This window comes from Pleurodeles waltl, chromosome 4_1, assembly GCF_031143425.1.
Source record: "Pleurodeles waltl isolate 20211129_DDA chromosome 4_1, aPleWal1.hap1.20221129, whole genome shotgun sequence".
NCBI lineage: Eukaryota > Metazoa > Chordata > Amphibia > Caudata > Salamandridae > Pleurodeles > Pleurodeles waltl.
The window spans coordinates 377,922,617-377,937,489 of record NC_090442.1 but is presented as its reverse complement, the minus strand read 5'-3'; the positions used below and the strand labels follow the sequence as shown (position 1 = coordinate 377,937,489).

Here is a 14,873-nt window from a genome sequence, read left to right as displayed (position 1 = left end):
ATCCAGAATAGTTTTCTGTGCACACAATTCATAGTGATGCCTTTGCATTTATTCTCCATTCAAAACTATCTGAGATGTTACCCCTGACAACGTATTCAGTGTGCACTGTGGGATAAAATTAAACACTCAAGGAAACTAAAGCTATCTTACCTCACTGCATGGAAATGCAAACAGAATGCCATCTTGTAGACCCACGGAGAGCCATCATTATTCTGTGATTTTCACTCACTTTACTGCATTTGGCCCTCTTTGCTTGGTCACCCCAAAACGTTTTGCCTTCTTCCCTCCTGTTTTGCTGAATTTGTTTTTGTTGGTCTTAGGAATCTGTGCACTTTATCGCTTCTAACATGTGCTGAAGTGCTTGTGCTCTCTCCCTAAAACATGGTAAATTTGGCTTATACCTTATTGGCATATTTAATTTATGTATAAGTCCCTAGTAAAGTGGAATACCAAATACCAAGGGCTAGTAAATTAAGTGCTACTTGTGGGCTGCCAGCACTTATTGTAGTCCCTGTAAAACATGTCTCAGGTCTGTCATGGCAACCTGTGTGCAGTTTTAAACTGCCAATTGAACTTGGCAACATAAACCTTTTGCCAAGCCTAAAACTCCCTTTTCAATACATATAAGTCACCTCAATGGTAGGCCTTTAATAGCCTATAGGACAGGCTGCATTGTATTTAAAAAGTTAGATGTGTACTTTTAAGTTTTACATGTCCCCGTAGTGAAAAACAAAACATTTGATTTTCACTATTGTGTGGCCTACCTCTCCCGTAGGATAACATTGGGTTACCTTATTACAATTAAAAAGTAATAACCTTTGTTTGGAAGTAGGTAGAGAAGTCATGTTTGGTGGCTAGTGAATTGTAATTTAAGATCTTTTTAAGCGGTAAAGTCAGATTTTAAGATACAATTCTGAAAATGGCACTTTTAGAAATTTGGCATTTTCCTGCCCTAATCATTTGGTGGCAGCAGCTTGTTTCCTGGGTCACATGACTAGGTGTAGTTGGAAGTTCCCCTTTGTGTATTACCCCTTATCTGCGACACAATAGAGAGACTGGATGTTAGCAGGATGGGCTGTTGGAGGCAGGATGGGATGAGGAGCTGTGCACAGCCCTACTTGCACCTCAGAGACACTGCCTCACCTCACACACAAAGAACTTCACACTAGCCTATTGTGCCTGCAGACAGATTGGGACCAGGGCAGGAAGGCAGGGAATTCCAGACACGTCTGTTAGGAGGAAGTTCTTCCCTTTCAAAGGGGGCATCAGGTATAAAAATAGAGCTGTCAGACCCACTCTTCCTTTTACTTCTGGACCTGCAGAAGGACTTTCAGAGGACCACCCTGCTGCCTGTGGCCTGCTGTGTACTTCAGAGGACTGCCCTGCTGCACCAGGAGAGCTGGCCTTATTCCCAAAGCCTGCCCTCAACCCACAGAGGCCCTGTGCAGCACGAGACCTGCTCTTCTGCTTCAACCCAAGAATTCCAAATTGGCACCAATGGCTATCTTACTGGCCTCCTGATGAAAGTCTTGGGAACAGAAAAGGGTCCAAACATCATGAACTGCACTTAGACCCAGGCTGAGTGATTCCTGATCCGCCAAGAAGTGCTCCTCCAGTCCTGAATTCTTGGAAATGGTGCTAAGGGTACCCAGATATCCCCAATCCAAACCCTGGGACTTGGATGGTTTTGTCCCAAAAAGTGCTCAAAGAACAGAGAGTAGATGGTTCTATATTACTGCAGTTTTCCACCTACCTGCTTACTGATCTACCTAAGGTGCATTGCCAGTCAGCCTGGATTTGTGTCAGTTACCGCTAGGTTCTTCTCTGCAGCAGCAAATTATGTTCAGCGGCTCCTCGCACCACGGATATGCAGCCTCGTGGAGCACTGGTTGGCTACAGCCTGCAGCTCCATCCCACTAGAGTTTTTTTACTTCTATTAAAGTGAGTATGTTTGAACATAGAAGTCTTCACTGCAACTTTGTCCAGTGGCTCCCTGATGGTGACGCCTCCTTCTTGGACAACCCCAGCCTCCTTGCCCTGCTGAACTTTACTGTCTCAGACATTTTTCTTCAAAATTTCTTCTAAGTCTAAAGTTAAGCGGGGCAAAGCCCTATCTACTTTGTGCATCCGACCCGTGCTCCATCACAGTTGGCCATAACGTTCGGGTAGGCGCTTTGATCTTTTTGGGGCTATTTTACACTTTAAGGTTTAAAACCTCATACATCTGGTTCTACTGTTTGAGCTTTTGTTGCTTTGGTGTCATATAATTTATTAAAACGTTATTTTTCCAAATTTGTGTTGGATTTTTCTTATGTTGTCACTTTATCGCTGTTTGAGTGCTGCATACATCCTTACACATTGCCTTTAGATTAAGGCTGACTGCTTTTGTGCCAGTCTATCAGAGGGTTAAACACAGACTAAATTAGTGACTTTTTGTAGTTCACCATGACAAGGATTGTGGCTGTTTCTTGAGTATGATTCACTCTCCTCAACCATATAGCCAATTTCTCACAAGTATCTAAGCCCTAACCTGCTCTAACCTTTAACAGGTGTCAGTGTCTTCAGATTGGGTTTGCTTTTAGCACACTTACGGTGCCAGGAATGATCCTCATTACTAAACCAAGGCATACCAGGGTAACATTATGCGCAGTAGGCAGAAGGGCACACAACCAATTTTTTGCCAATTGGTCTGTGTCCACTGTGAAGGGTTTTGAAAAAGCTATATTCATTTCTTCACTCAGTTGCACACATTATTTGTGTGAACTGTACACTCTGGGTCCAATTCACAAAACCTTTTTCCTCAATCTGCTTGAGGAGAAGCTCAAATTAACAAAACAAATTTGTCCTGTCCAACATTTACTGCGCTTGCACAAACAACTTTGTGTACACTCATTTGACACAAACTGGCATGTGTAAGTATTCAATGGGAAGGTGGTGTGTATCCCTCCGTGTTGTGTGTATCCCTCCGTCACAGAAATATGTGCACAGATGAGTGCCTGCTATATTTCTCTTCTCTAATGAAGTACTGTCCTGGGACAGGAAGATACAGTACAGACAGGGGACAATCCTCTGCCTGAATTGCAGACCTGTGCAAGCCATCCACTTTGGGGCAGAGGCTTACATTACCATCTCTAAACTGAGTTATAGCAATGTCACTTTTGAAATGCACTTGCACATCTGTGAGAAGCAAAATGCTCCACATATGTACGTACCTGCACTATAACTCATAGGGTTCTGTAATCCCCATATAAATGCAAGTCTTTAATTTCTTTATAATTGTGATACACCCAGTCACTGATTATAAACAAGAAACGTCAAACTCGACTATTATAAGTTATTACAGTTGTGTTCTGATATCACAATGCCTGCTACCAGAACCAGCAGCCAATGTGAAAGGCCTGTCAGGCCAAGGGAGCGTAATTGAAGGCCGTTTAAAGGAATGAAAACAGAACCTTGATTTTCTTTCCTCTGCTCTATATTTCTAGCTTACAATGACAAGCAGAGAGCACATGTTTATTTTTTGCACTTCTGAGATAGAGAAAAGCTACAATCTTTCTGCCTGTTTCTACACATTCAGGGCTACTGCAGCTTTTATTTGTTTAAAAAAGAAAACGTGTATTTATTTGTTTCCAATATCTCTTTTATACTTCATGTTTGCAAACATGCTTACTCTTTCATATTTAAGAGCTACGTATCAATGTTTTAAGTGGTTTGCGGGAAAGGCTATGGTTTGACTATGTATTATATGAGATAAAGTACCCAGAGGTGTACATAATAAGGATATTGCAAGTCACCTCAGAGTTCCAAACCCGTATAAAGGAAGTTGGCCTTCAGCTTCGTTCCTCTTTGTAGTTATGGAAATCCTCTGTGTCTTGCAATATCTTTATAATGTACAGCAGGGGATACTTTATCCCATATATTGTAAATCAGGCCCTGTATTTATGTAACATATGTGTTGATATCTCTTGAGTGTAAACCTAGGTGTGGATCAACAGAGCATATCTAATGATAAAAGTAACGATTCATGATTGTATACCCAAACACTTCATGGCCAAACACAATAAATATTAAAGGCATCGCTGATTATATGCCATGGAAAGCCTGAAAATCCACAATTAGCTCCTTCTATCTTCACATACACAGTTTTTTGCCTGATCTGAGGTTTGAAAATAAGTAAATATACAATGTCTATTATTTATAAAAATGTGAATGTGTCCCTGTCAAATTTAAACAGAGAAGTCGCAAGGATCATCCCATTGAAAACACAATAGGGTTTCAATTTTACCAAGAAGTTAAATAAATGTGAACAAATTCTACACATAAACGTAAGCAATTCAAGTTCTTAAATAGAAAATGTATGACTACTGTAAAATTGAAATATGCTGACCATAGTAAGAATCACAATTGTCAGTTTTTGCACATTTGCTTACATTATAATTCTATATTGGGCCTGGGTGGACTCAAACATTTGTTTTCTCTCAGCAATCATTTTCATATTAGAATTCCTAACACATTTTTCAAAGTATACCCCAAGGCCTAGCCTTTTGAATTGCTAAAAGTTTTAAACAAATATAGTCACATGATACTCCTTCCCCCTTTAAATGTGCTTGTGTTTAGAAAGAGCTCATACTGCTTTCGTAACTGGTTCAAGGATTTGGTGATCAATATATACTTACTTAAAAATACATATGAGTGAGAAAGTACCTCTTCACCCCAGCTAGAGACAGCCTGATGTTTGACTGAACTTAGCATGTGAGAAAATGTTGATCTTGTCAAAAATATATCTTGATTCATAATGGAAGGGGGCAAGCTCCAGCGCCCATAGATTTCCCTGCACAATATATCCCTGCCAGCGTTGCACCATGGCATATTCATTGCAGCAGACCGGAAAAGAAACAAATAGGATGAGCACAAGGGTTCAACCAAGTGGAACAAGGTATAAAAGTTCATTTGAACTGGCAGACAGGAAGGTGGCCAATGGATGTATATGAGCCAACCAGGAAGTGAAGTTGGGAGCAGGCCAATATTTGTGCCAACACTGCCAGCAACAGTCGGCATGCTGCGGGGAAACTCTAAAAAGTTATTGCGTGTGTGCAAAAGGGAAAGCCTCGCAAGACCAGGGGATCTTGAGGTAAATTCTCAGGCACTGATAAAAAAACATAGAGGACTCAGAGGGAGTAGGGGGGAAACATTGACATTCCAAGTAAAAGCCGTGCATTGGGTGAGGTTATCAGCATGAGGAGTTCACAGGCATCATACTGAATTCTCTGTACTAAATCCACAGATAAGCATTCATCAGATGTGCTGCTATGCCTTGGGAATGTAAGTTTTATAAGTAGTGCTTAATTTGCAATGTTTTGACTCTTCCAGAGCCGCCGCCCAGAGTGATGGTACAGTAATAGCAAGAAATCCACTCAAAGAAGCTTTGAGCCCATCTCTGACACTCTGCAATCACTGCCATCGGTTTGACCTACCAACGCTCGCATGGATGAGAAATTCTCAGGAATTAAGTGCGTAGTTCCTGGCAAAATAGTTAGCCTTATTTTAATTAGCAAGAAAATCAATTGAAACTGCACTGATGGTAGAGCAGAGGATCTGCCTCTCCAGCACAGCATTATTTTATGAGTACAGCTGCGCTGCTTTCTCTCTGAAACCTGAAAACCAACACTAGTTAATGAGCGGAAATGCAGGATCAAAGAAGATAATCTAGGACACTATAAGTAGCCTTAGTCCAAGTGCAGAACTACAACCTTCCACACAGGCGTCTGCCATAATGCCTCTTCATCCAAAAGGTGACAATGACCACCGCACACCCTTCATCTCAGTCAATCAATCAAACATTTATAGAGCACGGCAAATCACTCGTGAGGGCCTTGACATGCTTTATATCAATCTAGTACACCACAACAATAAGAGTAAACATTATCACCTTTATATGATGGGCAGATCCACGTATGTACGGCCATATATGATTCAAAAAGCACAGAAAAGCTTTTATGACAAGTAGAGAATGAGCTATAATGTCGCTGAAATAGTCATTAGCGCTAAACTACTGCGAGAAACATAACATTACATATCAACACTTTGGGGTCAGCTAACAATATGAGATAATTTATTAGAATGAGAGGGGGTTAGATGTAAGAAAACGTCTCCAGTATTGCCACAATAACCTTGTAATAGCACACTCAGGATGTGGTTATATAGAAGTCACGTGTCTGGGTTGGTACTTATTCCCTTTAATAAAGATGCATTGTGAGATAACTGAATGGAGGTGCTAACGCGCCTGTTCCTTAGTAAGTAAACTTACGAGAGGACGCGTATAGGTCAATGAACCTTTTGGATCGCATGGAATATCCTAATCATGTGGTGATCAATGGCATTAATAACTAGCAAAAACAAATAACACCATTTTAATGAGAATGACTAAAACCATATATTCATAAATAACCACAACTCATAAAATTGTTTAACAACTTTTATTTCCCTATTTGGTTACAATACTAAGTCACTGAGTTAGATCATCTTTATTCATTCATCTCAGTCTTAGTTCATTAATGAACCTCAATAACATAATCTAATCAAATTTAAGAAACATATGCTCAAATGCTTTAACATAAGTCAGTAAATGAATACACAGCATCAATAGCAGAGTTCAGCAATTAGTTTGTCAGTTATTTGTCACTGTCAACATCACCCCAGGAAGCCTACCTAACGAAAGTTAGCATTAGCATGTGGGGCTTCATGCAAAACAATTTAGGAAAGCATGAATTTGGAAAACATCTTTCTAAGTGAAAATGTATAAAACAGCACAGTTGGTACCTAGAAGAAAAGGCACAAGTTAGTCAGTCACATTTCCATAGCTACCTATCCACAGAATGGATCAGCAACAAAGTCAGTCTTTGTCTTCAGGTCATCAATAGATCAGAATCGCATCAGGCTTTCAAGAGTATGAGCCCAACAACAGAATCTCGAACAGCGTCTGAAAACGTCACCAATTCTCCCCTCTCATCTGAAGTTTTAGCCCCTTGCCACAACTTTTTATTAGGGTCTCCCATTCCATTCCCCCTAATTCCCAATTGGTCAGTCTTTCCGCAGATATGACTTTAACCTATAACATTAATTTACCAAATCTATAAATTTTAATATCAGTCCTTTCACAAGACGCGGATTGGTCCACTATACGATGTCCTCATCATCCAGCTCTTCAAGTATCGAAAATGTTGCATGTTCCTCTTCAGTCGGTGCTTCCATTGTTCAAGACCTGGGAAAGTACATTTAGCCTACTCTACACATAATTGTATCAAATTGTATCAAATTGTCTTCATCATCTCCTGTCCGCCGGTACACTGCGGAACATTCTAGCTAAGCAACTTTAACATCGGGTAGTTCAGGGTCAAACCATGCATTTGCTTCTCTACAGAGCGTTAGTGTTTCAGCCCTTCTTGTGAGGCCTGGAAAAAGGCTAGGCCTTATCCACTGCTAAGTTAACTCTACAAATTAATATAAAACATAGGTTATACACTTTAATATGACATATTACTACATTATTCTTATACATTTTCATTATTTCACACAATTTCAGTTATATTAGTACAATCACGTATAAGTGGCTGACCGTGGGCACATTTTCAAGCGTGCACATTATTTTCTATGAGTTTTTCATTGGTTAAACACATAAACATTCATTAATAATTTTCTAATTAGCATATTTGCTCCAGCACAGGACAAATGCAGGAGAAGATGCTGATGTTTTTAAAGCACACATAGGGGGTTATTCCAACTTTGGAGGAAGTGGTAATCCGTCCCAAAAGTGACGGTAAAGTGACGGATATACCACCAGCCGTATTACGAGTCCATTATATCCTATGGAACTCGTAATACGGCTGGTGGTAAATCCGTCACATTTGGGACGGATTACCACCTCCTCCAAAGTTGGAATAACCCCCATAATGGCTTAAGTACTGCCGATGACACCTGTACACAATATGTTACATGCAACTGCAGGTCTAAAACAAATAATCTGCGGACTAGAAGGGGACCCGTTCTACAGTGCCAATGAATATGCAAAACCCTAATGTATCCCGTCTGCAAGAGCTCTAGATTCAAGTGTCACTGATTCTGCAGAACAATGCTTAGTAAAGCACGCCCACATACGATATCAATTACATACCTGAACTTGTATGCATCAGACTTCCTCACACCCTCCTAATACATGAACAAATTGCTGGAAAACCCTTGCTGCAAAGTCAGCCAATCATCACCTTTACACAGTGCACATCAAGAAACAACAAACAACAATTAGGCTCTATCTCTATCTTGAGTCTAACCTCAGACGGCATAAAATACACCAGAGTACGCATCGCGCTGCTGCCACTCACTGTAAGGGCAGCAAACCCAGGGGCATATTTATACTCCATTTGCGCCGAATTTGCATAATTGTTTTTTACGCAAATTCAGCGCAATACTAACTCCATATTTATATTTTGATGTTAGACGGGTCTAATGTCAAAATATTGGAGTTTGCTCCATTTTTTAGATGCGTGAACCTACCTTGCGTCAATGAGATGCAAGGTAGGCGTTTCTATCTAAAAAAAATGGTGCTAACCCATAGCCCCATTTTTATCCCCCGTGCTAAAATTACACACAGGTGGGAAGAGGGGCTAAATAGTGGTGCAAAGCTTGCATCAGGCATTAGCGGACCTGTGGACCTATTTCCATGGTTAAACATTATAGAATGGGTCCACAAGTGCCCTCCTCAAGCCCCAGGAATACCCCCACCCACACCAGAGGGACACTGGAGGATGGGGGACCCCATCCCAGGTAAATAGGGTAAGTATTTTTATTTTTTTTAATTAAAGTGCCATCAGGGGCCAAACTTGGGGCCCCCTGCATGGCAGAGGGTGAAATGGCCATGCCCAGGGGACACTAGTCCCCGGTGCTGGCCACTGGGGTGGTGGGCATGACTCCTGTCTCTTTTAAGACAGGAGTCATGTGGTATGGATGGCTTTGCATCAGAAAATAACACTAGGCTGGTTAGAGGCATTTTTTGCCTCTAACCAGTCTAACGTCATTTTTTGGTGCAAAACCCCCCTCTGCCATACCGCCACCCCCAACCGGCTAATGTCATTTTTTTTTTTTACACTAGCCCACCCTTTGCTCCGGCTTGGGACATTCCATAAATATGGCGCACGGCTGGCTCTCAGGAATGGGACAAGCTGGTGCTAAACTTTTTGATGCAAAACTGCATCAGTGCAGTTTTGCATCAAAAAGTACAAATATGCCCCTTACTACCACGTAGTCCAACTGACTTTCAGTAGTACTGCTTGCGACAAAGTTAGAACCTTCACAGGAGAGACTGATCCTCGCTGAGTTTTTTTTTTAACCGTGAATTCCTAATGCCATAGTGCATATAAGTTGACCTCTCAAAAAAATAAGCAACCTTTTTTTGCTGCTTGTGAAATAAGGTACTGATCAAACATATATTGCTTCAGCCATTACCACACTGCGATTTGTGGAACTGGGAAAGATGGAATACACTGGATTTAGAAAATAAATTGTGCCTCAAACAAATCCCATTTAAAAACGAAAGCAACGTGTATTTGTTATTTTTTACTATGAAATCAACCATAATAGTGAAACATTACTTTGATCTTTTTTCCCCAAATTGTATATAATGTGGTCGAGGCTAAAATCTGAAGGACGCCTTCTCTGCTCAATTCTCAATCATACAAATAGCAATAACCATGGTTTAAGAAAACAGACTAGATGGAACATCACACAAAAATGGGACTCCAACTCAAAGTGTGCATTAACAGATGAATTTCTGGTCGCAGATCGAGCAAATAGCATATGTGGTAACAACAAAATGTACTGCACGCTGCCAAGGGTTTCACAGCTGATGGGGAGAGCAAATCTCTAACCCAACTTAAAACAGAGTCCACTAATTCAGCATCTCATATCAGTTGTCCAAGAAAGAGTATTTATGTAGTGAAGATCATGTAAAACAAAATAAATGTGTTTCTAAACTAGAAACAAAAACTGTTTTCGTTCGAGTTAAAAATATTACTCTTCCAAAAGCATCCAATTAAAAAAGATCCCCCCCCAAAATTCAAATGAATCATAGAATAGGTAACCAATTACTAATATTCTCATATATACAGATAGCCATTTGCAAAACACGTATCGAGACTGTATTTCTCCTCATCAGGAGGAAAATATTATTCCACATGTGAAAAATAGGTGCCGTTTGGATGGAAAAATTTTAAAAGTCAAAGAAAAATGAAAAGCGGTTACAATGCACTTCCGCTGCTAAAACAGTTTGTGAATGCCACAACACACGCACCACCAGATCCCTGCTACGTGAAAGTTAGCCATAAAGTGATATATTTCCACCTTGGTAGTGCTTAGTGAGTTCTGGGATTTATCAGAATCCCTGAGTTTGTATCTTTGTATATATTCCACAGGAGCATGTATTAAACAAAGAATCGGTTAATAAATGTTAGATTCTAAAGCATTATAGTGTCCAACACTAAAGAAATGGAGGCAATGTCTACATTTTTGATAACATAAACAGCAAAATGAATACAGAAAAGCTATTACATTATTGTCATATGTTATAGCAATCTTATAACTTTCATCCTGTTAACCCTACGCTGAAAATCAAAGGTTCCAAAAAGCAGGGTGAAGACAGATAGGTAACTTGTCAAACATTTCTTGTTATTAAATTTCATCCCAAATTGTGGTGAAAATCACTGATAATTGAATGTGATCTAAGCCAATCACACCTGTTGACCTAAAGGTATTCCTCAAGTGACCTCCCTGTTGGACTTTGGTCCTGGAGGCACAATAGCACACTGTTTCCTCACTTGACAATTCCCATATATACCTCAGCTGAGTGACCCTACAAGAGGAAATGAAAACCATGATGCTCAGTCTTCCAGTCCTAGGTGTCAGACCCAAGTTACCACCAACCTCTAGACCTGTATGTTGCTTCAGGAAGGTGTGGAACCCACCAGTCTCCTTCCCCATTGACAGTTCTGAACACGTCTAAGACCCTGCTTGATACTGAGATCAAATGGGGTCAAAGGTACAGGGATAATGAAGAAGGCACACAAGAGATGTTGATGGGTAATAACCACACCTTTTTGTGTCATCAAATGGAGGCTCTCTCAGGTGTTCTGCAGTGTCTCAGAAGTAACCAAGAGTATTGATGACAACTCTTTTATACTAAACAAAACAGTCATTTATTGTTACTGTCTCCTCTTACATCAGTTCCAATGGCATAAAGATGTTTCTTTTACATGGATTTTTACAAGAATGATAACACTGTACACAAATGGAAAAATATCCAAAAATCACATTAGCAAGAAGAGCATTACAGTAAAGTCTCAATGTATCAATGACACTGTACCTTTATATTGCTAGAGCAAAGAAAATTGTCAAGGGAATGGTCCTGTTCTGATGTCTAATTCACAGTTATTAAAGCTCCACAACATGATGCACCAAACAGAAACAAAAATTCACTCAGGATTTGTAATTGAGTCTGCACAGGCCCAATAGACACTTCGTACATCACAACTTAAAGGGGCAGGCCAAGTTCCAGAACATAGATGCAAGGGGCAGTTCATGATTTCAACAGAATTCCAAATCAATAAATCTGACTCTTAGCTAATAACTAGCTGGGGGCATCTGAGGACAGTGCTCAAGAAGGCTACAGATTTTCAAGGAAATTCTTTGATGAGTTCCAAAATTAAAATGAAACTATATGGAGTAACGCTGCAGAAGAAGAACTGAAATATCCCACAAGCAGAAAATATCTGAGAAGATGAACTCAGCATCTGGCTTGATGATCGTCTCAGCTGGAGAGCCAAAAACTCAGGTGAACAGCAGAATCCGAGCAGAGAAATACTCATGGTGGAGAGCCCAGCCCAAACAGAGGCTTCCTCTAATCAACAAGATGGAATGCCAAGTGCCTGGCCATGCCCTGGGTGTAGCTTTGATAGACTGCAAGATCCTCAACTCCTGAGTAGCTCCCAGAATCCTGGCATCCTGAAATAGTGCAGTAGGTTATCAAGTCCAGGGACCTTCTAATCCTGCAGCAGGTCCTCGATTCTCACTGCTGCCTGCCACTCAGACTGTACATATTGTTACTGCGTTTGTGGTGCCTGTATGGGGACAGAATTGACTGCAGGTGATGGGTGTGGGGTCACAACTGGGGAACACATGTTCTATCCACAATCATGGTTGGCATGGCTCCTGTAACACCAGTGGTAAATAATTCTCTGGACTAGAGGTCGGTGGGATTGGGGGCAAGCAGTTGTGTCAAGCCATGACACTACAAGTAGGAAACTTTGCCTCAGTCCATTCTTTATCTTCTCTCTCCCAGTGAATTAGAAACAGAGCCCTTGGAGACCTCCTAAAGGTTTGCAGGACGTGAAGATTGGAAAGGGCTGAAACAGTACTTGAGGTAGAACTGTCATTCTGAGTTAGGCTATGTGCCCTAGCAACAAGAGATGCACGTTGTGCCACTACTGGCCAAAAGACTTAAAGAAATAACGTTTATGACATACCAAAAAAGGGGTAATTGCACTGCTGATGGTGAGGATTTATTTGTTGTGAGGTTTGCCCAGAGAAATATGGTTTCGACAAAGCCTACGATATGTTGCTATGTCATGGAACCATGTATATAAATATTCTTCTGATGCTGCCAACGGACTGATTTTATTACCAGCTGAGCAGTTCTCCTAGATGTTGAGGGCAGTTCCTTCTTGTGATATAGCTTCTGCTTTCCCAATCAGAAAGCACTGTAATGATTGGAGTAAAGATGCCATATCATTGTTGAAGTGTGAAACCTGTAATAACTAGTTGGTCCCAATATAGTTGTCATATATATGCCGAAGTTTGTTTCAGTTTTTGTTGGCGATAAAAGAGAATGCTCACCCTCCTGTCTTGTCTTGCTTCTGGGGATGCGCAGGATTCATGCCAGGGAGAGAGAGGTGGGTGTCTAGGATGAGTCTGGCTTTGGTGTTTTGGATGGTCTGGAGTTTTTGCGTGAGTTGGTTGAGAAGTGAAAAAACACTGACTCTTTAAAAAAAGGGCCTTCCTTCAGTGGAACAGCTGTGAAATTATGAACTCTGCAAAGACTTACAATGGAGCAAGGGCACTGTTTGCTTATGAGGATGAATACATATAATTTGACCACTAAAATCCACTTATTTATTTATTTATTGCATGTAAAGTTTTTGTCATTCTTTCAGTATGACAGGTAAGCAATGTGCTTTTCTAATCAATTGAAGCATAAACAATGCACAGGATTTGTGGACCTGAAATATGAATCCCATGTAATACAAACCTAGTCCCACCCAAAAACATCAGCAGAAGTGTCAGCAATTGCAGGACTAGTGGTGTTAAGCACATATAAATCATTTACTATTATTTATAATATAAGATTAAGTGATGACCAGAGTCACCCTAGTGATTACAGTGTACATTTGTAGTGAACTTGAGAAGTTTTGAAACACATGGATTCTATGGGCTCATCCCAGAAGTTGGGTTGCCTCAAACCCAAAACATTGTAGGTAGGGTAGGGCTTCTGGTGTGCATTCTTTACGCATCCAGGATGAGCCGTGGACTTCTATCACATAAAAAGGGCTTTTTAGTACTGGTGCAGTGGGAAATTGTATGCTTTATAATTTCACTATTTTCTACAACACAAGAAAGGCAGCCCTACCTAAGAAGAACACGGGCTATAACAATATTTTCTGAAGCACTGTGGTTCTCATAAGAGTATAAATGGACATATAATAGATACAGAACACAATTGTATTGGTATTGTAACAGTAGGAAGAAAAGAGGGGAAGGACAACCTCTATCCTAGTTGATGAGGGGTGATACCCTGAAAGCGGTCCCATGATGCTAGTTTCTGGTCTATGGGAGGACCTGGCTGTTCGGGCGAGACTGTTCTCATGGGGAGAAGGGTCAAGACTGATTTGCATAAGGCTGGGTCCAAAATGGAATGGCTTGACGAGCAAAGAAACAATAGATTTAGGCCCAGATATGTGACTGGAGGAATGTTTGACATTATTCAGCATTCCGTCCATCATCTGCTCTTTTTGCATTTATCACCCTAAGTGGGTCTGCAGCACTTATTATAACTTAAGTGGGTCACCCACTTAAATAGCCTTTTAAATATGTCTCAGGCCTGCCATTGCAGCTTGTGTGTGCAGTGTTAAACTGCAGTTTTGACTTGGAAATATAAATCTTTTACCAGGCCTTAACCTTCATTTTTAGTACATATAAGTCACTCCTGGGGTAGGCCCTAATGCCCCGTAGGGCAGGGTGCAGTGTAATTAAAAAGTTGAACCTGTCATTTTGACTCTTGCATGTCCTGGTAGTGAACAACTCTTATATCCGTTTTTTACCACTGCAAGGCCTGCCTCTCTCATATGATAACACTGGGATACCTTATTACATTAAATATGTGCTAGCTTTCAATTGGGAGCAGGTAGGGATGTTGATTTTGGTCTCTAATGAATTGTAATTTAAAATGCTCTTTAAAGGTAAAGCTGGATTTTAAGTCATAATTGTGAAAACACCACTTCTCGAAAGCTGGCATTTTCTTGTCCAACCCATTTGGTTGCTGGAGCCTGTATCCCAGGTCACATGACTAGGCATAGTTGGAAGTTGGCAGTGAAGGAAAGGGGGAATATGTCTTGACAGGATGGGCTATCTTTGGCAGGATGCGGTGGAGGAACTGTCACCTGCCACACTTGCACATCACAGATGCTTTGCTACAGCACATTGTTTTGTGTCCCCAGGCAAGCTGGGGCCAGGGCAGGGAGGCAGGAAATTCCATACACTTCTGCAGGGGAAGG

At 40.8% G+C, this 14,873-nt stretch overlaps 1 long non-coding RNA gene across 1 annotated transcript in view; it reads left to right on the top strand.

Moving 5' to 3' along the window:
* The window catches only part of LOC138287766 (uncharacterized), a 94,845-nt gene extending 81,586 nt beyond the window's left edge, over positions 1-13,259 (top strand). Inside the window, exon 3 of the long non-coding RNA XR_011202272.1 lies at positions 5,371-13,259. This is a non-coding gene — a long non-coding RNA (uncharacterized lncRNA). The remainder of the gene's footprint in view (positions 1-5,370) is intronic.
* The last annotated feature ends 1,614 nt before the right edge of the window (positions 13,260-14,873 follow it).